Source organism: Ambystoma mexicanum, chromosome 11, assembly GCF_040938575.1.
Source record: "Ambystoma mexicanum isolate Mex_15411 chromosome 11, UKY_AmexF1_1, whole genome shotgun sequence".
In the NCBI taxonomy this organism is placed as follows: domain Eukaryota; kingdom Metazoa; phylum Chordata; class Amphibia; order Caudata; family Ambystomatidae; genus Ambystoma; species Ambystoma mexicanum.
In genome coordinates this window covers 673,432,447-673,454,457 of record NC_090934.1, presented here as the reverse complement: position 1 = coordinate 673,454,457, position 22,011 = coordinate 673,432,447, and the positions used below count along the sequence as shown (strand labels likewise).

The 22,011-nt window shown below is 46.3% G+C and overlaps 1 protein-coding gene across 1 annotated transcript in view; it reads left to right on the top strand.

Annotated features, from left to right (window-relative positions):
- The window catches only part of KIF3A (kinesin family member 3A), a 1,370,456-nt gene that overhangs the window by 1,241,352 nt on the left and 107,093 nt on the right, over positions 1 to 22,011 (top strand). The window lies entirely within an intron of this gene.

Sequence of the window (22,011 nt, the reverse complement as noted above, 5' to 3'; positions counted from 1 at the left end):
ATTATGTCAGATGCTTGGGCATTGGAAAAAGTTGCCCAAGGTTACTGCCTGCCCTTCCTACACACCCCTCAGAGTCATCCCCCGGGGAACAACTCTTTGAAGTTTCCAGATCCGCTCCTTATGCAGGAGATTGTAGACCTGCTAGAGAGAGGTGCCATAGAACCGGTACCTGTAGCGGAGAGGAGCAAGCGTTGGTATTCCCCCTACTTCCTAGTACCAAAGAAGGACGGAGGACTGAGACCCATCTTGTTCTTACGAGAATTGAACAAATTCCTCAGGAAGGACAAGTTCAAGATGGTAACTCTTTCTCAGATTCTTCAGGCCTTCCAGCTTCAGGACTAGTTGGTATCTCTAGACCTTCAGGATGCTTATTTCTATGTGCCAATCCATCTCAAACATAGGAAATACCTGAGTTTCGCAAATGGCAACTCTCATTATCAGTTTCGAGATCTGCCATTTGGGCTGACCTCTGCCCGAGGGTCTTCACCAAGCTAATGTCGGTAGTGGCTGCAAGTCTACAGAGGGAAGGGATCCACGTCTACCCCTACCTGGACGATTGGGTGATCAGAGAAGTATCTTTGGAACAAGCTCAGATCCATCTGGATTATGTCTGCCACTTCCTTCACAAGCTCGGCTTCTCCTTCAACTTAAAGAAGTCACAGATGATACCATCACAGAGACTCCAGTTTATTGGCGCAGTCGTGGACACTTCCCTGATAAAAGCCTCGCCACCAGAGGTGAGGGCTCAAGATATTCTGCAGATGGTCAACAAGTTTCAAAATGCCCAACGTCTTCCAGCCTTCGACTCTTTGCGGTTGTTAGGCCTCATGGCATCCTGCATTTTCCTAGTGCCAGAGGCTTGCCTGAGAATGAGATCCCTCCAGTGGGCACTAAGAACCTAATGGTCGCAATTCTCCCGAAGAATGTCAGATCTCCTTCAAGTCCCGGACACAGTAGCTCAAGACCTTCAGTGGTGGGCCTGTCGGGGGAACATTTAGAAAGGAGAACTGTTTTGGCAACCATGGCCGGAGATAACGGTAGTCACGGATGCCTCACTCACGGGGTGGGGAGCCCATGCCAACGGCTTGACCATCAGCGGTCGTTGGTCTCCATCGGAGTCCAGACTACATATCAACCAGTTGGAGCTGAGAGCAATCAGACTAGCGCTGAAGGCTTTTCTGCCATCAGTACAGGGGAAGAATGTCCTGATAATGACGGACAACACAGTGGCCATGCACTACCTCAACAAAAGAGGCATAGGATCACTGCCACTGTGCAGAGAGGCAATGCAGCTCTGGTTTTGGGCAATTCAGGAAGGAATCTTTCTATCGGCAGTTCACCTAGCCGGAGAGAAGAACTTGACGGCGGACGCTCTGAGCAGGCAGAGTACAGTTTCCCACGAGTGGGAGCTAGCTCAGGAAGTCCTTCAAGAGATCTTCGCCTTATGGGGAACCCCTCAAGTGGATCTGTTCGCCACCAGCATCAACAGGAAGTGCGATCAGTTTTGTTCAAGGGAATTTCCCCCGAGAGGAGCTCTAGGAGACGCGTTCGTAGTGAACTTTGAGTTTCCACTCCTGTACGCGTTTCCTCCAGTCCCTGTCATTCCTCAAATGATCAGGAGGTTGAGAAGATTCCGGAAGACCATAATCCTAATTGCCCCAGATTGGGCCAGGCGAACGTGGTACCCGGACCTTCTGGACATGTCCATCTGCCCTCCAATTCATCTTCTGCAAAGAGAGGATCTTCTCTCGCAGAAGGGAGGTCAGGTTCTCCATCCAGACATCAGAACCCTCAACATTCACGCTTGGTTTCTGAAAGGTTGAGATACAAGGATTGGGATCTCCCGGATGACGTCATGGAGGTGATGCTTTCGGCTAGAAGGCCGGCAACAAAGACTTTATACCACTGCCGTTGGAACACATTTTGCAGCTGGTGTAGAGAAAAGAATATTGAACCCTTTTCATGCAGTACACCTATGGTGTTATCTTTCTTACTGTATTTAGCAAATTCAGGTCTTCAAGTTGGTACGATCAAGGGCTACCGCGCAGCACTATCAATCTTTAAGCGCACTAAAGAGGAGCCTTCATATTTCAAATTACCTCTGGTAGTCCAATTTCTGAAAGGGTTAACTAATGTTTATCCCCCAAAGCCTTTCCAAGTTCCATTGTGGGACCTAAATCTAGTCCTAAATGTTCTGATGGGTACTCCTTTTGAACCACTCCATTCTTGTTCATTAAGATTTCTCACTCTTAAACAGTCTTTCTTTTCTAGTGGCTCTAACATCTGCCAGAAGAGTGAGCGAATTACAAGCTCTATCTTGCAAACCTCCTCATACAATCTTTCATAAAGACATGGTTGTCTTACAAGTGAAGCCTAATTTTCTCCCAAAGGTGGTTTCTGAATTCCGCATTACTCCGAAAATAACTTTACCTTCATTCTACCCTCCTCCCCATCCAGGGAAAGAGGAGGAGAGGTTACATAGGCTGGATCCAAGGCGTGCCTTGAGTTTTTATATCAGCAGACTTGCTAGAATAAGACAAGCAGACCAACTGTTTGTAGGTTATACAGGACACAAACTAGGAATGCCAATCACGAAACAGATAATTTCAAGATGGATTATTTTAACCATTCTAGAATGCTACAAATTGGCAGGGAAAGAGCCCCCTCAACATCTTAGGGCTCCTTCAACCAGGGGTATCGCAGCCTCTTAGGCTCTCCAGAGAGGAGTTCCAATTCGGGACATATGTGCGGCTGCCACATGGTCGTCCGTACATACTTTTACAAAAATGTACAGCCTGGATTCCTCCTCTAGCCAGGAGACAAGATTTGGCAAAGCTGTGTTACATTCTGTACATTCTTAAAGGGAATATTACATTTTACTCCCACCTCCGCTTTCACACAACTGCTATGGGAGTCTATCAAAAATAAGGAATACGTCGGAGGACACAATCCCTTCGATGAACAAGTTACTTCTTACCTTGTAACATTCTTTCGATGAGATATTCCTCCGACGTATTCCTTATCGCCCCTCCCATCCATCCCCGCAGTAAAACTTCCCTTGTGGTTGCAGCTTACGCTCCTTCAAGGTCAATAACCAATTCATGGCACAGCTAATTTCAAGCTTCAAAACGGAACTGAGCAACGGACGCTGCGCAAGTCTTATTTATACGCACAGTGACGTCAGCGCTGAGACCGAGGCTGTCGAGGGGCATAAACTCGAAGGACGTCGATGCGCAGCGCCCTCTACTGAAAAAATGTCCGAGGCCAGCAAGCTGGGATGGGTAACATCAAAGATAAGGAATACGTCGGAGGAACATCCCATCCAAAGAGCGTTACAAGGTAAGAAGTAACTTGTTCATCTAGTGATATTGAACATATTGCACTAGCTCCAATTAATAACTATCGTATGACATGCTACCTGTTCTCTGAACCTGTATTGAAACTTATATGGTTTTATAGAAAGGAGCTATCTCTAATGGGATTATCTTTATTTACATTCAATGATGAAAAGCTGGCAAGAGAATTTTTATATGATAATCAGAGCTCTGAATCTTCTGAGCAAAGAATGAATGGTGACTTAACAATTAGTGCAAAAAATGAAAAGCTCTGTATTTCCCAATTACTGATGATTGCTCGCACCAATAGTGAAATGGCATGGATTGAACCGCTACTAAAAACAATATTTGCGGCGAATCCTAACTTATCTGCATCATAAGCTAAGGTGAAGACAGTACTTACTGTACTGTCATGGAACTCTTGTGGATTCAGTAATATTCCGATTTGGCTATCTACTCTTGAAAAGTGCAAACTACCATCAATTTTTATGTTTCAAGAAACAATGAAAATAGACCCACTAGTTATCCCTGATTATCATTCATATTGTTTTCTTGCCAGTAAAGGTGTGGAAGGCAGGCCCTATGGTGGCCTAGCAATCTCAGTTAACAATTCTGTTGCCTGCAATGTAACTCTGGTGTACTCATCCATTCATGTCTTAATGATATTTTTGCGTTTGAACAAGCATGATACAAAAGTGATTCTAGTCAATAACCTGTACTGCAATCCCAAGAAATATAAACTAATGAAGATTCTTGATGATATAGACTGTTGTTTTGATCAAGCCTCAACCTTTTACTCCAATTATGATACTATTGTCGGTGGTGACTTTAACTCTCAATGTACAGGATTGCTTGCATATTACAGTGCCTCTAAACAAGCCAAAACAAACAGTTTTAAGAGAGGGGTTGAATTTTGTGCCTACTTCAAGGACTGGGGCATGTCATTTGTTAAGTTTAGTGAACTTTCTAATACTCATACCTGGTAAAGAGGAAACACTAGTTCTACAATTGATTTATTTTGTGTATCCGATTCATTGTTATGATCCATTGACTCTGCTATTATTGGAGATATTGTTTATAGTGATCAAACCCCTATTCTCAATACTCTCATTGATGCCAACCAATGGCATACCGATCACTGTATACGAGCAATTGAGATCAAAAGGGATAATATTTCTCTTAGATGGAATCCCACTTTATGTAGGAGGTTAGCAGAGCATGTATCAAAACATCTTAAATGCAGTATTAATTTTAACACACCTGAATTATATTCTATTGAGTATCTAAATTTGATCATCAATAACTATATTAAAGAGGCTCTTGATCATTTCATAATTAAACAAACTCCTTTTGCGATTAATCATAAACATAGATCTAATTATAAAATTAAAGTTCTGAAAAGATCTAAAAATCGAGATATAAGAAAGCTTGAATTAGCGCATTTACCAATTAAAAACAATATTTGCTAAAAAAGAAGCGTATTATCCTAGAATATAAATCTAAAATTAAAGGAGTACATATCGAACAATATAATGAACAAAATTGTGAAATGATCAAAGCTATCTGCAGTTATAATTCACAAGATATTTGGACCGCGCTTAAGAAAGGAGATGCTCCAGTTTATCAAAATAAGTCTAGAATCAACGCAGAAACAGGGATTGCCTATGTCAAGAAAAAATATGTGCTACCTGCTCGTTTTGCTAAATTACAAGACGATGTGGATTTGCCTCCTCCGTCTTCTCAATTTGTTTGGTCCACTTTTGATATCATGTGGGCCATAAAAAAATTATCCAATTCTCGTGCTCCAGGCCCTGATGGGATTCCATCGTGTGTATATAGGTCTGATCCAACCTTCTGGAGTACGATCTTAAAAATTAAGTTTGATAGCATTTTAGTAAGTGGTACCATTCCTATGTCCTGGGTTACTTCTATTCTGAGCCCGCTCTATAAAAAAGGTGACTCTAGCTTACCTGAGAATTATGGACCTATTTCTTTGACAGATGCAGCAGCCAAGGTCTTCTCTATTTTAGTTATCTATGAGCTTGATAAACATCTACCGACCTATAAGATCTACTCCAAATGCCAAGTGGGATTTAGATGCCAGATTGGAACAACATTAAATGCTACAATAATGGCGCATTTGATTGCCAGAGTTAAAAAAAGGAACTCAGCACCATTTACATTGCCTCAATCGATATGTCTTCTGCGTTCAACACTGTCGTCCGTAATGTACTATGGACTAAAATGCGTAAATTGGTAATGCCTCACTCTCTTCTATATTGGATTACCAAATTTCACACCAATACATCGTGTAGAATTCGTTTAACTCAAGAGGGTTCTCTGACTGACCCTGTGCATTTACATCTTGGGTTAAAGCAAGGCTGCAATTTTGCAGCTTTGCTCTTTAACCTCTATCTCTCCGATATAGATGAACTTTGGAAGTCCACCGTTACTGTTCCTGCAAGGCTATGCTCATGAAGACTACACTGGCTAACCTTTGCAGATTATCTTATTTTTTTTTATCTAACCCCAGCTGGTCTCCAATCTAAGTTAAATATATTCTCAGAATTTGCTTATCGACACAATCTCAAACCTAATCCTTCTAAGACAAGTATAATGATCTTCAAATCCAGTAAGAAACTTAAGAAGTATAGTTGGAATATCAAGGCCATTTCCATACACGAATTACAAGAAAATATTTACCTAGGATTTCGCCTGCGCAACGTGACCTCTATTAATTCATGGGTGGATTTTCTGAAGCAAAAAGCTAGACCTCTCAGAAGCCAAATGAAATGTATTTTTTACTAAATTTAGCATATTTTCTGTGACACCTTTACTCGAGTTCCTCACCCTAAAAGTAGAACCAATTCTTATATATGCATTGGATATTTGTATATGCAATCTGCATAAACAATTGGATTCTATACAGGGCAGTTTGGTGAAAGAAGCTTTGCGTTTGTCTCCAGCAATTCCTAACTGTGTTATCAGACATGAGATGGGCTTGCTCTCTCTATCTACTAGACTAACCTGGCGGGCTCTATCTAACTACTGTAAAATTCTTAACTGCCCCGATAATTCAATTTCTGATGCTTGTTAATCTGCTTAGAATCACATGCTGTGCATAGGTCCGACATCCAGTGGTCACTGCGGAGTATTGCATTTTGTTTTTCGTAGTCGAAAAGGGACGTCGACAAGGCGTGTCTGAAATACTATCCCTATAGTGACGTGTGTTGTACCCACAATCCCTCACGCGTCGAGGTCCCTCAGATTGTTTTTTTCCGCCCAGCTACTGGTCGCCTTTACGCGGAGCTCCTCGAGAGACATTGCAGATTCCATCTCCTCGACCTTTGGTCGTTTTTTCCTGTTTAAAGATTTAATATATCGATCCCTCCCTCGACGCAGTTGTGAAGCTGTCTCCACCGAGCAAGATCTTCGACGGAGGCGACGAGCGGAGGAGCTCCTTCGGCGTTGCCGAACACGTGGCCTGGCCTCGCAGGCCAAATACAGTAGGGAGAGTGGGGTCGTGGGACATCTTTGATTCTTTTTCTGAGAATGCCTTTCCTTTTACCCTTCCTTTCCCTTGGGGTAGTTATCACGGTTTATTGCCTCGGCTATGGAGAGGACACCCTTTAGGTTTTGCCCACTTTGTAAGGGCAAGTTTACTTGGAAGGACAAGCATTCACGGTGTAACCGCTGCTTGCCCCTCTATCACAAAGAGGAGGGTTGCTCGGCTTGTCGGCTTCTAAAGCCAAAGACTCTAAAAGACCGTAGGGTCAAGAGGTGGGCGGCCTACGCTATGTTGAAGGCCGGGTCTTCACCCGCCGCTGCTACCACCGACAGTGACGAGGAACGTGATAACACGACCTCCGCTACGGAAGTCGTACACCCCTCTAAAGAGCGCTCGCGCTCTTCGTCATCTGTCCCCGGCCCCGACGGGCTCGGCTCACGCCCTGCTTATGGGGATGAACACCCCGGCGACACTGACGCACACGATACAACACATAAACACACAACCCATAGCTCTTCTTCGTCGAAGACGAAGAAAGCATCAGCGCCCAAAGAGACGCAGGTTACACCGGCGGCCTCCTCGGACCGTTCAGGTTCGAAGCCCCTCTCGCAGCCGCGACCAGCGGCTGGGCTTTCGGCAAATAAGGGCGCCGCCCCCAAACCATCGGCCGGCGCGCACCAGCAGAGAGCGCACGCCGCCGTAGAACGATCGACACCCATAACGTCGAAACCACAGCCCTCCGCTGACAAACGAGTCGCAGAGAGCTTGTCGAGGATCGTGGCAGCCGACGCCCAGAAGCGTACGCCGAAGGACACGTCGAGCGCTACGCAGAGGTCGAAAGACACGACGAAAAAGCCCGAAGACAGACAGGGACTACCCCCTTCAGTCGGGGGGACCCCGAGCACTCCGGAAGGCTTTTCGGAAGGCGAAGGGACACTTTCCTCGACGTTATGGGAGAGGTCGAGCCGTTTTCAGCTAGATGACACCAATTTTCCCCCGCTAGACCGCTCAGGGGTACCCCATGAAACCATGGAAAGGCTCCATCTCTGCATGGAGAGAATGGAGAGGTTTATGAACACCCAGAACCCTCCCACTCCCAAGAGAACATGAGAAGGGCCTCAGGAGGACCCCAGGGCCAAATACCCGAGGCAGGACATAGCCTTAGACTTCCATAATGTGTATGACCTCACTGGTGAGGAACAATACTTAGAAGAGGAGGATGATTTTGTGGACAATGAAGAGGGACAGAACCAAGAGGAAGGTCTGGAAGACAGCCCAGACATGGTAGGAGAAGGCTCTGGAGAAAATCCAGAAGAAGGACCTTCTCATCCCTGGCAATCCCCATCAGTATATTCGGACACTGATGTCTTGAACCTAAATCCTCCTGACAATTCACCTGTTAGAAACACGTCTCCCATTGACGATCAGCCCACATTCAATGCCCTGTTGCGCAGAGCAGCAGCACATTTCGAACTGGACACTGGGGAGATCTCTCCGTAAATAGACTTTGTGGAAAGAGTAATTAAGGAGAAACCCCCAGTCAGCCAGACCATTCCCCTCCTCGCTTCAGTGAAGAGAAGAATCATCCCTTCGCTATCCACACCCGCACTAATCAGAGGAGTTAATCCAAGGATTGAAAAACTTTTCACTCCTTCACCCTCAGACCCGCTGTACATCAGGGGACATTCCATTCCGGATTCCCTTGTAGTAACTAATACAAGGAAGAGGGCAGGGGTGCCGCTGTCCACCTGTGAGGCACCACCTGACAAGGAGGGCAAGAGGTTATATGCCCTTGCTAAAAGAGTCACATCCTCGGCTGCCTTTTCAGCAAGAATTGCGAACAACAATTCTTTGCTAGCTAGCTACGCGGACGCGCAGTGGGCCAAACTGCGCAAGGACGCCGAAGAAGCGCCGGAACCACTACGTACACGCCTGCTATCAACTATTGGCGAAGGAACCCAGGTCAACCAGAGTATTGTAAAGAACTCTCTGGATGCTGCTGAGACAGCGGGACGTTCCCTGGTTCAGGGAATACTCCTAAAACGCCATGTATGGCTGCGCAACTCAGGGTTCAAACCGGAGACACAGGCGTCTTTAATAAATAAACCTTTGAAGACTCAAACCTCTTCGGGAAAGCGGTGGATGAGGCTCTGGAAATGGCTAAAAAAGAGTTCGATACTATCAAAACTCTTGACCAGATCTCTAAGCCCACTACCAGACGCGGCTATGGCAACAAACGCTTTTTTCGTGGCCAACGCCAACAGCAGAATCAGCAGCAACAGTACCCTGCCACCAGTTACCAGACCAATAGTGGGCAGTACAGCCAAAGAGGCCAGCGCAGGGGCAAAGGGAGAGGTCGGGGGTCCACCCCCAGAGGCTCCCAAGCCCCCAACAACACCAAGTGACACGAAGATTCGCGTCCCCTCCCATGCAACACCGGTCGGGGGCCGGATAACATCCTTTCTTCCAGCATGGGAGGGAATAACGTCAGACCGCTGGGTACTTTCCACCGTAGCCCACGGATACTGCATCGAATTCAACAGTTCCCCAACATACAGACCCCCGAGGGGGCGACGCATGACACCGGAACACCTTGCTATCCTTCTCCAAGAAGTACAACAACTGCTGGAAAAAGGAGCAATAGAGGTCGTGCCTCTATCTCAGGTAACGGAAGGTATTTATTCAGTGTACTTCCTTGTACCCAAAAAGGATCTAACCATGCGCCCTGTATTAGATCTGCGCCCAGCGAACAAGTTTATTAAACCCCAGAAGTTTCGTATGGTGACCTTACAGGAAGTGATCCCACTGCTATATCAGGGAGATTACATCATTGGACATGAAAGATGCATACTTTCATATTTTAATGTTGCCAGCGCACAGAAGATACCTCTAAGCCCACTACCAGACGCGGCTATGGCAACAAACGCTTTTTTCGTGGCCAACGCCAACAGCAGAATCAGCAGCAACAGTACCCTGCCACCAGTTACCAGACCAATAGTGGGCAGTACAGCCAAAGAGGCCAGCGCAGGGGCAAAGGGAGAGGTCGGGGGTCCACCCCCAGAGGCTCCCAAGCCCCCAACAACACCAAGTGACACGAAGATTCGCGTCCCCTCCCATGCAACACCGGTCGGGGGCCGGATAACATCCTTTCTTCCAGCATGGGAGGGAATAACGTCAGACCGCTGGGTACTTTCCACCGTAGCCCACGGATACTGCATCGAATTCAACAGTTCCCCAACATACAGACCCCCGAGGGGGCGACGCATGACACCGGAACACCTTGCTATCCTTCTCCAAGAAGTACAACAACTGCTGGAAAAAGGAGCCATAGAGGTCGTGCCTCTATCTCAGGTAACGGAAGGTATTTATTCAGTGTACTTCCTTGTACCCAATAAGGATCTAACCATGCGCCCTGTATTAGATCTGCACCCAGCGAACAAGTTTATTAAACCCCAGAAGTTTCGTATGGTGACCTTACAGGAAGTGATCCCACTGCTATATCAGGGAGATTACATCATTGGACATGAAAGATGCATACTTTCATATTTTAATGTTGCCAGCGCACAGAAGATACCTCAGGTTCATGATAGAGGGCAAACACTACCAGTTCAGAGTGCTACCCTTCGGCATAGCATCAGCACCAAGGGTATTCACGAAGGTACTGGCAGTGGCAGCGGCCCACCTGCGCAGGTTGTCCATCCCAGTTTACCCTTACCTCGACGACTGGCTCATAACAGGGGATTCTTACGAAACATGCTTCTCCAATACCCAAAAGACGGTAGACCTTTTATTCCAGTTGGGCTTCTCCATCAACAAAAAGAAGTCCAGCTTAGACCCCAGCCAAGTCAAACAATTCCTAGGGGCTCTAATTCAAACAAAGGACAGCCTCGTCTTCCCCTCCAACGAGAGGGTCCAAAACATGCTGTTTCAGATCCCTCAATATGTGACCGGTCGAGAGGTGACGGTACGTAAGGCAATGCGCTTGCTAGGCATGATGGCGTTGTGTATTTATTTGGTACCTCACGCGCGCCTGCACATGCGCCCTATGCAAGAGTGGCTCAACAGCCAGTGGTGTCAGGCCAGCGGATTATGGGACGATCCAGTGGTGGTCTCGCAGGCCTTGGTTCTCTCGCTACGATGGTGGACAAAGGAAAACCTGGAAAAGGGGAAACCCTTTGCCACACCCGCGGCAGAAACCACTCTAACCACAGACGCATCCCTAACAGGATGGGGGGCTCACCTATCCCATCAGACTGCTCACGGAGTGTGGACTCCGAACGTAGCATCCAAACACATAAATCTGCTGGAGCTACTAGCTGTGTTCAAGGCGCTAAAAGCCTTCCAGGAACACCTACAAGGCAAAACTGTGTTGGTCCTTACAGACAGCACCACAGCCATGTACTACATCAACAAGCAGGGGGGCACCCACTCTCCAGGACTGTCCAAACTGGCCCAAAATATATGGAAGTGGGCTCTCAAACAAAACATGTTCCTACTGTCAGAACATGTACCAGGGGAACTCAATCTGCTGGCAGACAAACTCAGCAGAGATTTCCCCCTGCCCGAAGAGTACGAATGGCGACTGCACGAAGACATCGTCTTGGACGTCTTCACACAATGGGGATTCCCAGAAATAGACCTATTCGCAACCCTGGAGAACTCACAATGCCTAAGTTACGCCTCCAGGTACCCCCAGAACCAATCCAAGGGGAACGGTCTGTCGATGCAATGGTCAGGGAAATTTGTTTACGCTTTTCCCCCCGACTCCCCTTCTCAACAAGGTGGTGCACAAGATGCACCAGGAACAAGTAACCATGATACTGGTGGCCCCAATGTGGGCACGACAGCCATGGTTCGCTCACTTGATGGAGATGTCTCTATCTCCCCCAGTGAAACTCCCCTGCCCGTACAACATGCTGTCACAAGACAAGGGCAGGACTCTGCATCCATGCCCCCAGAACATGAACTTAGCAGCTTGGCTCCTGAGATCATAGAATTCGGATATCTACTGCTCCCGCAGAGATGTATGGACATTCTCAGGGAAGCCAGAAAACCTAACACTCGCCACTGCTACTCTAGCAAGTGGAGGAGATTTGTTATCTGGTGCAGAGGGAAAGGCATCAACCCAATTGACTGCTCTCCCACACATATTGTTCTATACCTGACCCACTTATTGGATTCAGGTCTAGTGTTCAATTCCATTAAAGTCCACCTAGCGGCACTTTCTGCATACATCACTTCCCAACTCAAGGTGTCGTGGTGGAAGATCCCTGTTATAAAGGCCTTCATGGAGGGAATAAAGAGAATACACCCCCCGATAGCTGACCCAGCTCCCGGATGGGACCTTAACGTGGTACTTACCAGACTCATGGGCTCACCTTTCGAACCCATGCACAAAGCATCTCTTAAAGACCTCACTCTTAAGACTGCTTTTTTAATAGCTATCACCTCCATCAGGAGGGTAAGTGAACTACAGGCTCTTTCTGCTCTAGACCCCTTCGTTACAGTTCACAGAGATAAGGTGGTTCTACGCACGCACCCAAGGTTTGCTCCGAAGTTCATATCGAAATTCCACGTAAACCAGTCTATAGAACTGCCAACGTTCTTTCAAAATCCTTCCAACTTGGGAGAAAAAACTCTGCACACACTAGATGTGCGCAGAGCGGTCATGTTCTACATGGAAAAAACCAGACCACTGAGGAAGACTAATCAGTTCTTCGTCTTGGTGGCAGCAGGAAGAGAAGGGGATGCAGTTTCAAAGTCCACTATTTCTAGATGGATTGTTCAATGCATCACTCTCTGCTATACTCTTGCTAAGAGAGAACTGCCCTTTAAGCCTAGAGCACACTCTACTCGAGGCACGGGGGCGTCCATAGCATTCATTGCAAATGTTCCCCTTGAGTCCATCTGCAAAGCGGCTACCTGGAGTTCTGTGCACACCTTTACAAAACACTACTGTCTAGATGCACACTCGAGATCTGACTCCCAGGTGGGTCAGGCAGTATTAAGACATCTTTTCACTACTGTTCCTTCTCATAACCCACCGCCAACTCCGGGTACTGCTCGCTAGTCTATGCACAGCATGTGATTCTAAGCAGATTAACAAGCATCATTACTTACCGTAAAAGCATTTCTGATGATTGTATCTGCTTAGATTCACATGCGCCCACCTTTCCTCCCCGCTCGGATGGAAGGAACATAGACTTCCTTTTATATCTCTCTTTTCTGTACTCACTCACGTCTAGAAGGCTCCCTCAGGGCAGAAAAATACAAACAGAGGGACCTCGACGCATGAGGGATTGTGGGTACAACACACGTCACTATAGGGATAGTATTTCAGACACGCCTTGTCGACGTCCCTTTTCGACTACGAAAAACAAAATGCAATACTCCGCAGTGACCACTGGATGTCGGACCTATGCACAGCATGTGAATCTAAGCAGATACAATCATCAGAAATGCTTTTACGGTAAGTAATGCATTGTCATATCAAGATTTCTTTGAATTTAGGAAGGGATGCTCCTCTAGCTCCATTGCTGGTTACTATGAATCTATGGCAAAAACTATGAATAATCTGGGTGTTGACCTAGATGATTTATATATCCGTCTGAATTATGTTAAACATAAATTATTTGAAAACGATTGGTGCAAAACCCTAGATGAAATAAAAATACTGAGAACATACAAAGAATATGCAAAATTTCCAGATAAAAGAGATGGCTGTTGTGGTTATCCTACTATATTTCCATGTAATGTAACTAGAATGTATTATATGAGATTTAGACTAAATCAGTACCATACTCTTTATTAGGGATGAATTCTCCATAAGGCTAATTTCCCAAACCTAGTGAGTCCCCCAGCAGCTTTGCTGGATTTTTGGGGTTTGTTTTTTTTCTCCTGCTACGAGTGAGACTCTCTTCCTCCCATTCTTAGGCATGATTTGAGGTACGTCTTTGACTTTTTGTGTGCTGATGGGCTGTGGGTTTTTTTACTCCATAGGGTATCATCTGTTTTTGTGTATGTGTTACACAGCACCCTCAGTGCAGTAACACAGCGGTGTCATAGTGACCCCCAAACATAGACTCCATACCCTGGGACTGACTACTGTCTCCCAGGGCATGTAAAGTCACCATTGACTTTACTAGTCCAAAATTGTGAACAGAACCAGTACAAACCATCATATTGTGGAAGTACTGGAAGGGGTTAATTCGATTGCCCCTGGGTCTGTTTCCAAGGGGGCACTGTCCAGTCCCCCCTTGTCGAGTTTCTGGCTGGTGGCAGTGGTTACCACGCAAAATATTCCACCAGAATATTTCCTATGCGATTTTCCCATTGATTTTAAACGCACCACTTTTTGGTGCAATGTTAAAGATACCGCCGGTTTATTTATTTAATATTAAAACAACGGTTGGGTCTTTTTGCCAGAACTCTTTTCTAAAATGGTGTTCGTGTCCATCTCTGTAACTCCAACCAAGGTCGGGCCCTCTGTTCCACTTTTTGGCGGGCTTCTCCACAGAAGCCCTCCAACTGGTGCCACTCTGTCTGGGTTCCACAGAATGTGTGGGTGGGGGAATTGGCACCCGGGACTGCGTTGCCTTAGCAACTCAAGTCGCACTCTGTTCTAATTGGGCCAGTGGTGAGCCGCCCTTAGTATGTTTGAGTGACAGGCTGTTGAATGGGGGTTTTTCTGCATAAAGGCAGGGCTTTTGGGACTGGAACTTCAGAAGTCGCCACAGGACCTAAGAAATCCGAAGAGGGAAGAAGCTGAGCCATCTGCAACGACGACACCACCGGTGGAGCCCTGCTCAACGACCTCACCACTTTCCCGACGACAAGAGGAGATCTTCTGCTGGAAGAGTCTTCTCCCTTTGAGCTGGTGGGATCAACCAGTTCGCCATTCCGCCTTCCAGGACGTCTCTTGGTCGAATCGCCCGTGCCAAGCACCCCGGCGGCCGGATAGCCAAGTTTCACCACTGTGACCGCCAATACCAGGAACGCACCTTTTCACCGACGAACTCCGCGGCTGGTTTCTTCCCTGGGCAGTGCAACGACTCCAAGATTCCTCCTCGACGAGATCGTCTCTTCCCCTGGTCGAAACCACGAACTGCACCCGCTCCCAGGAACGACTGCCACCGCTGGAGCTTCCTTACTCTTGAAGGTACTGTGTTCTACCTGGCCTCCCTTTCTTCGGTTTGCCCAAGGTGACCCTTAAATCCTTGGCTTACCAACTAGGTTGGCCCCCAGACCTTCTAACTTTGTCTTTTGAACCACCCCAACCTCTCTTGAATATTTCTACAAAGACTTGAATGCATAGCTAAACCGTGTGATCTTGGGCACATTTCGCCTTGCTCCATTCAAAGTGGTTCTGGCCTATGAACTTTGGCTCTACAGTATACCCTGCCTTCAGTAACTTGATTTTGTCTCTTTAAAGTGTTGGGAACTGTTTTATTTTCATGACCTGCCTTTTTCTCTCCCTTTAACCTGCCATCTAAGTTACACGCTCACCTCTGTTTTGACAAAAAGTGGTGTTTTAACTTAGACTTGTCTAGTAATTGCTAAGGGATGTGTAAATACTTTTCTGATTGTGTTTGAACTTGCTTTTGATTAATAGTGCTAGTGTATTTTCTAAAGTGTGTGTTAAATAATTATATACTTTTGATACAACGCTCTGGTCAGTGTTTGCTTGTTCTACTGTGTTTTTAGCCCTATTGTGTATCCTCTGTATACTGCCTAACTCTTCTTGAGAGAAGTCTGACTGCTCAGCCACAGCTACCAGGTAAATCTGGGTGGTACAGACTGCTACCAATTGGGTTTACTGCTTACTGTTGTAGTTTTAATCTTCTTGCAGTGGTCCCCAAGGGAACTGCACAGGATTCTGCCTAACACTCTTGAACGAACAAAATACTGGGGAGCTTTAAATGGAAATCAGGGTACTTCTAAATGTCGTTTTTTAAATTGTCCAGAACAAAATGAAACTTTAAAACATTTTATTTTAGAATGATCATACTTTAGAGATGTAAGGACTAAGTTCTTTTTACGATTTGTAAATGTGAATTATGAAGATTGCATGGAATCTCTTTGGAATCGATTCATGCAAGGACATGAGAGAGCATTAATCTTTGCATTGGTTGATTTTCTGAAAGTAATAGAAAAGGAGATTTTGTTATTTTAGTGTTACATTTTTTTCTCTTTATTAAGTAATACAATTGTTGATTTGGATCAGATAGATTTTTTAAAATCTGTTTTAATTTTATTCTTTAATAATGAATTGTTTTGTATTGTGATATGTAATAATGTATTGATGTCCTATTTTGTAAAGGTCTTTGAACCACACACAAATAAAAAAAAATAAAAAAATGCCTGCTGGCTGAATAGGGGCCATCTAGCAGAGACTTCTGCCGGGGTGAGAGAGAGGGCCACTCTCTCAAGGGTCTAAGAAAACAGGCCCAGGCATGAGGTGAAGTGCATTCAAGATTTATTGGGAGGGTGAGCTCTTTTGTAGTAAGCCCACTAAGCCTGAACCTGGTGCCCTCAAGAGGTTGGTGGTACCCAGGTTTTACAGCCTCTTCCTGTTGCAGTTGGCGCATGAGGTACCCCTAGCTGGTCATCTTGGGACCAAGAAGACTAAGCAAAGGCTCTCTGCACATTTTTACTGGCCCGGGATGGGAGCAGAAGTGCAGTCCCACTGCCGGACCTGTCCCACTTGTCAGTTGTCTGGCAAGACTGAAGGCAGTGCCATTGCCCCACTGCATCCTTTGCCAGTGGTTGGCACACTATTTGAGAGGATTGGCATCAACATTGTCGGTCCCTTAGACCCTCACACATCAGGTGGACACCGGTTCATCGTAGTCCTGGTTGATCATGCCCCCAGGTACCCTGAGGCTATACCCTTGGGACCATTACTGCCACGGTGGTTGCCAGGGCTCTCTTGGGTATTTTCACCCGAGTTGGATTCCCGAAAGAGGTGGTCTCTGACAGAGGATCCAACTTCATGTCTAGTTACATGCATGATGTGGAAGGAGTTTGGGGTAACATATACGTTCTCCACCTCCTACCATCCCCAGCCCAATAAACTTGTTGAGAGGTTTAATAAGACTCTCAAGGGCATGATGGGTGCTTTGGAAGAGCACCTAAGGAAGAAATGGGATCGCCTCCTAGCATGGCTGCTGTTTGCCTATGAAGCAGTGCCTCAAGAGGGTGTTGGTTTCAGCCCCTTTGAGCTTCTCTTTGGACATCCCATAAGGCCACTTGCCTTAGTAAGAGAAGGTTTGGAAGCCACCCTTCCAGGTCCTGCCAAGCAAGTGGAGGGTTATGTGTTAGCCCTCAGACGGAGGATGTCACGGATGATGGGCCAGGTATCAAATAATCTTAGGGCAAGCCAAGAATTAAACAAGTACTGAGACCTTAAGTCTTGCGGTTGACAAGATGTTGGATCTAGGTGTTATTGAACCTCAACAAGTCCCTGGTCCAGTCCCATGGTCCTTGTATCCAAGGCAAGTACCCAGGCAGGTACAAAGGATTTGGAGGTACTGTGTGGACTACAGAGGCGTCAATGCTCTCACCAAAACTGATGTACACCCATTGGCCAGGGCTGGCGAGCTTGTGGACACCATAGGTGCTGCCAAATTTGTAAGCTCCTTTGACCTCACCTCAGGCTAATCTCTGACGGACCAGGCCAAGGAAAAAACTGCGTTCTCAACACCTGAGGGTCTCTACCAGTTTAGAGTCATGCCTTTTGGGTTGAAGAATGCACCTGCCACCTTCCAATGGTTGGTCAATCTTGTGCTCAGTGGACTGGAAGCCCTTTGTGTGGCCTATTTAGATGACATTCTTGTCTACAGATCCACCTGGAAGAGCATTTGACTCATTTGGATAGAGTGTAGAGTGTTGCAGGCCTTGCGAAGGGCTAACCTCACTATCAAGTGCCAGATAGCTCAGGGGAAAGTCACTTACCTTGGTCATGAGGTAAAAGAGAGGATTGAATTCAACATCTCCCCAGTAAAGTACAGGATGTACATGACTGGGAGTCTCCCACTACTCAAACCCAGGTGAGAGCATTTTTGGGCCTCACTGGTTATTACCAGAACTTCATGGCAGACTATGGAAACATAGCTGCCCCTCTGACAGCTCTGACATCACCCAAGCAACCGAAGAAGGTTAGTTGAACTCATGACTGTCAGAGGGCCTTTGTTGGCTTGAAAGAAAGTCTGTGTAGGGCACCTGTGTTTTGTGCGCCTGATTACAGCAAATTCTTTATTGTTCAAACTGATGCCTGTGACACTGGAATTGGAGCGGTCTTGTCGCAGTTAGATGACAAAGGGAGGGAACATCCCATCGGATTTACCAGTAGGCAACTCAAAGGTCAAGAACTTAGGTGGGCTTCTGTTGAAAAGGAATGTTTCAGTCTAGTTTTGAGGCTTAGGCGTTTTAGGCCTTACCTTTCTGGGTCTACCTTCAAGGTCCAAACCGACCATAAGCCCTTAAAGTGGCTTATGCAGATGAAGGGTGAAAACCCTAAACTGCTGCTCAGGTGGTCCATTAGCCTGCAAGGGCTAGACCAGGGAAGACTCATGATAATGCAGGTCACCTTTCCAGAAGGTATGTTGACTGTCTGGATGAGGGTGTCAATCTCATGGGAGATTAGACCACCCTAACCTCAGTCTGGGGGAGGGGGAGGGGTGTGATGCTGGAAATGCATTGTCCTGTACTCCCTTATGTGTGTTCTGTGTTTTCTGCACAGGAGTCCAGTTGGGATTCCTGGCAGTGCAGCTCTTCCTCTTTCAGTCATGGTGAACAGAGACCCTTGGGATACCCTTATGGAATATTCCAGCTAGAAGCGAAAAAAAACAGCTTCTCTCCTTGATTTCGTTCCCATTGCCCCTTATCACTGTACCTGCAGAGCTCTCTGACTCCCTTTCTGGCTTGTCCTTTGCTGGACAATACAACTATTCTCCCGGCTTGGTCATCTGACATAAATATGTGACCTTGTCTTCGCTGCAGTTTACCTGCTCAGCCAGTGAAAACGTAGGCTTTCATTGCTATTTCATTGCGGTAAATGGAAGTGAATGTCCAAGAAGGCTGCGCATCGGCACCATGTTTTCTAGCTCATTTTGCACACACACTACACCTTCCCAGCGACTGTGTGCTGTGGGTACACCCTTGGGGTGGGCCTTATGTGAATAGAGTGTGTGACCAATATGCATTCTATGTTCTGGATGTCTGGTTCCTGTGTGGATGACACAATGAATGAGACAGTCCTTCCTGAAACTGACATGAATGCAGTTTGGGGTGCTGAAAGGCTGGGTGCTTGCCTCAATCCACATTCCTTGTTATGGATGTCTGGGTGGAAGTGAATATCCTGAATGCCTGTGAGCCTGATTGGCTGGCTGCCTGCCTGCCTGCATGAATGCCCTTATGTGTGATTGAATGAAGTGTGTAGGAGGGACAGATGTGTTTATCTGGGGACCTCTGACTTCCCAATTTGTTCAGGAGCTGAAGTTGAAATTTAAAGCTGCTTACCCTTGAAGCCCAGCTGGAAGAAGAATTGCTGCTGCTTTCCTTCAACCCAATCTAAAAGCTGGCAAGTCTGTCGAGGACTGATCCGAGAGAGGACCTGGCTAGGAGACTTTTCCCAAGCTACAAGGGAATATCGTGCAGAAGCTGATCTTCATCAGGGCACCCTGGAAGCCAGTCCCAAAAGACTGTCGACGGGAGATTGGGTCCGCCGAGATATTTTGAAGTAAAGCACCAGGCCATTGAGGCCATCGAAGTCCCTCTCCGTCAACCGGGGTTCGGCGGATTTCTGTAACTGCTGCAAGCCCATTAGTCATTTTTCCCCTGAAGCGGGGACAGCTTGACACTGTGCTGCTCGACGACCGGACCCGCACCGCTCCACCTTGCCTAAGAACATTGAACAAAGGGCTCCCTTGCCATCACAGTTGACCAATTTGTCCCGCTGTAGAAAATCGAGGTCATCGACGACCAAGGAAAGGCAGCCGGTGGGTTTCCCGGCACCCGAAGTCCACAAAGTCGCAAAAAAGTGATGATTCCACCAGCCGTGGTCTAATCCCTATTGTCAACACCAACATCCGACGGTGGGCCTACGTTCTTCGCCGAGTCTTCTTTGTGGCACCGAACACTTTGCATCGAGGTGCACCGCAGAGAACAAGGCTATTGTTTCAATGCCAGTATTCACATCTCTTCGAGGTATCTCAATGCCATGTGTCTCCTGCTTTAAAGGGAGTCCACTCTCGAGGGATCCGTTCACGAACCGTTGAAGAAACTCTTCTAACTCGGGTACATTGGTGTAGTTGAACATTTTAACCAGGAAACACGACTATTAAAACATTAATGTACTGGGCTTGTTAATACTTTTTATTACAGGTTGTCCAGGTGGGGGGAGATCCTCAAACAGAATTGTCTCTTAGTAGCTAAAGAAGCATTCTGCCACTGTTTAACCCAACTTGTCTTCCTTCCTATGCTCTATGCTGATAGACATTGCTGTATGATTTCTATGCCATTGTAACTGTCAGCAGTTGATGCATTTTAAAGGAGTCAATAGCTAAGTGTGGTACCACATAGGCATTGTATATATTTGCAATATTAGAATTGCCAGAGTACAAAGTGTGCTATTAATTGATTTATATATCTTGGACCTTATTTATATATAAAGAACTATGTTTGCACATAACATAGTGTGTGGACATTCCTTTGTGGGGGGCTTGGGGACTACACTGTACTTAAGAACCAACCCGCATCACCTCTTGAGAGCTTAAGCTTTGGTTGCTCGTCCATTCGCTACCCTATAGAGAACCTTGTCTGGGTGCTCTGCTTTCACTCTGCCATATAGAGGGCAGGAAGACAGATACCCACCCCCTACACAGTCTTTACACCTATGGTGGCTACGTGTTCTCGTATTCTCACACAAAGTTCTCAAGTTGTGCTCTCAATATATACCTTACCCCACACACAAACAACTACATATACCACTTATTTCATGCAGCAATGTATCAAGTCTCAAATAATAATGTATGTGCCTAAGTCATTGGTAAAAACCTTAGTATTGGTAACTGCATATTTACACATTGAACAGTTGCCGCATTTGTAAAAGCCCAGGCTTAGCAGTGTTAACCATGAGATTCTAGTTTGACATATCTCTTTGGTAGTTGACCTAAATGATGGATTGAATCTATCCCTAAGGGTCGGTGCCTTAGTGAATATGATCCCCGGTATGGGATCAACAAATTCCTATAAATCTTAGTGTGTGCCAGTGTTTATTCAGTATGGAATATAGTTTGTGCCCATCTTTACAGCAACCCGCAATCAACTTGGTTAGGTGTTTGTATTGATCCTGTGATTTAGTTTTTGGCATCAAAATAGATTTATTACGGATCAACTTGACTCCATCATAAGCTTTAGACACAGTAGAGTCTGAATAGCCACGTTAAAAAAACTTGTTAATAATTAGGACACATTCTCTGTCAAGACTTACTTGATCACTACAGTTCCTCTTAGCTCTAATGTATTCCCCAATGGGAATATTCTTGATTGTGCTTCTCTTGTGACAATTGTTGACAAATAATGTGCAATTCTCCTCTGGGTTTTCTGAAGATCCTGATATGAATCTTGGTGTCTTCTGTACAAATACGTAGGTCTAAAAAGTCTATTTCCAATGGATTGTGTCCTGCAACGTATTCCACATCTTTGACATGTAATGTCCACAGCTGTGCACTGCGAAAACTTTTTCAGCAGAGGGCATCCTGCATCGATGACGTCTGTTCGATGTCCCTCGAAGGCCCCCGTTTAGGGTGACGTCACCGGAGGTTATAAATAGGATGCACGGCACCCGTAGCCTCAGTTACTGTTTTTTCCGCAAACGTGTTGCTTCGTGAACCTCGGCGTGCCTCGTGTGTTCATCGTTGAGAATGTCTTTTTCTTCGACCCCCTCCGACTGTGCGGTCTGGCTTCAAGACTTGCCGGGACTGCAAGTCGAAAATGTCGATCACTGACCCGCATCGCATTTGTTTGCGGTGTTTGGGCGAGTCGCACGACACCGACGACTGTTAAATGCCAGTCGCTGACTGCCAAGGCCTTGTGGGAGCGTAAGGGGAAGATCCAGGTAGGTAGGAGCTCTAGCCCTAGTAGGTCCCGGAAATCTAAATCGTCCAA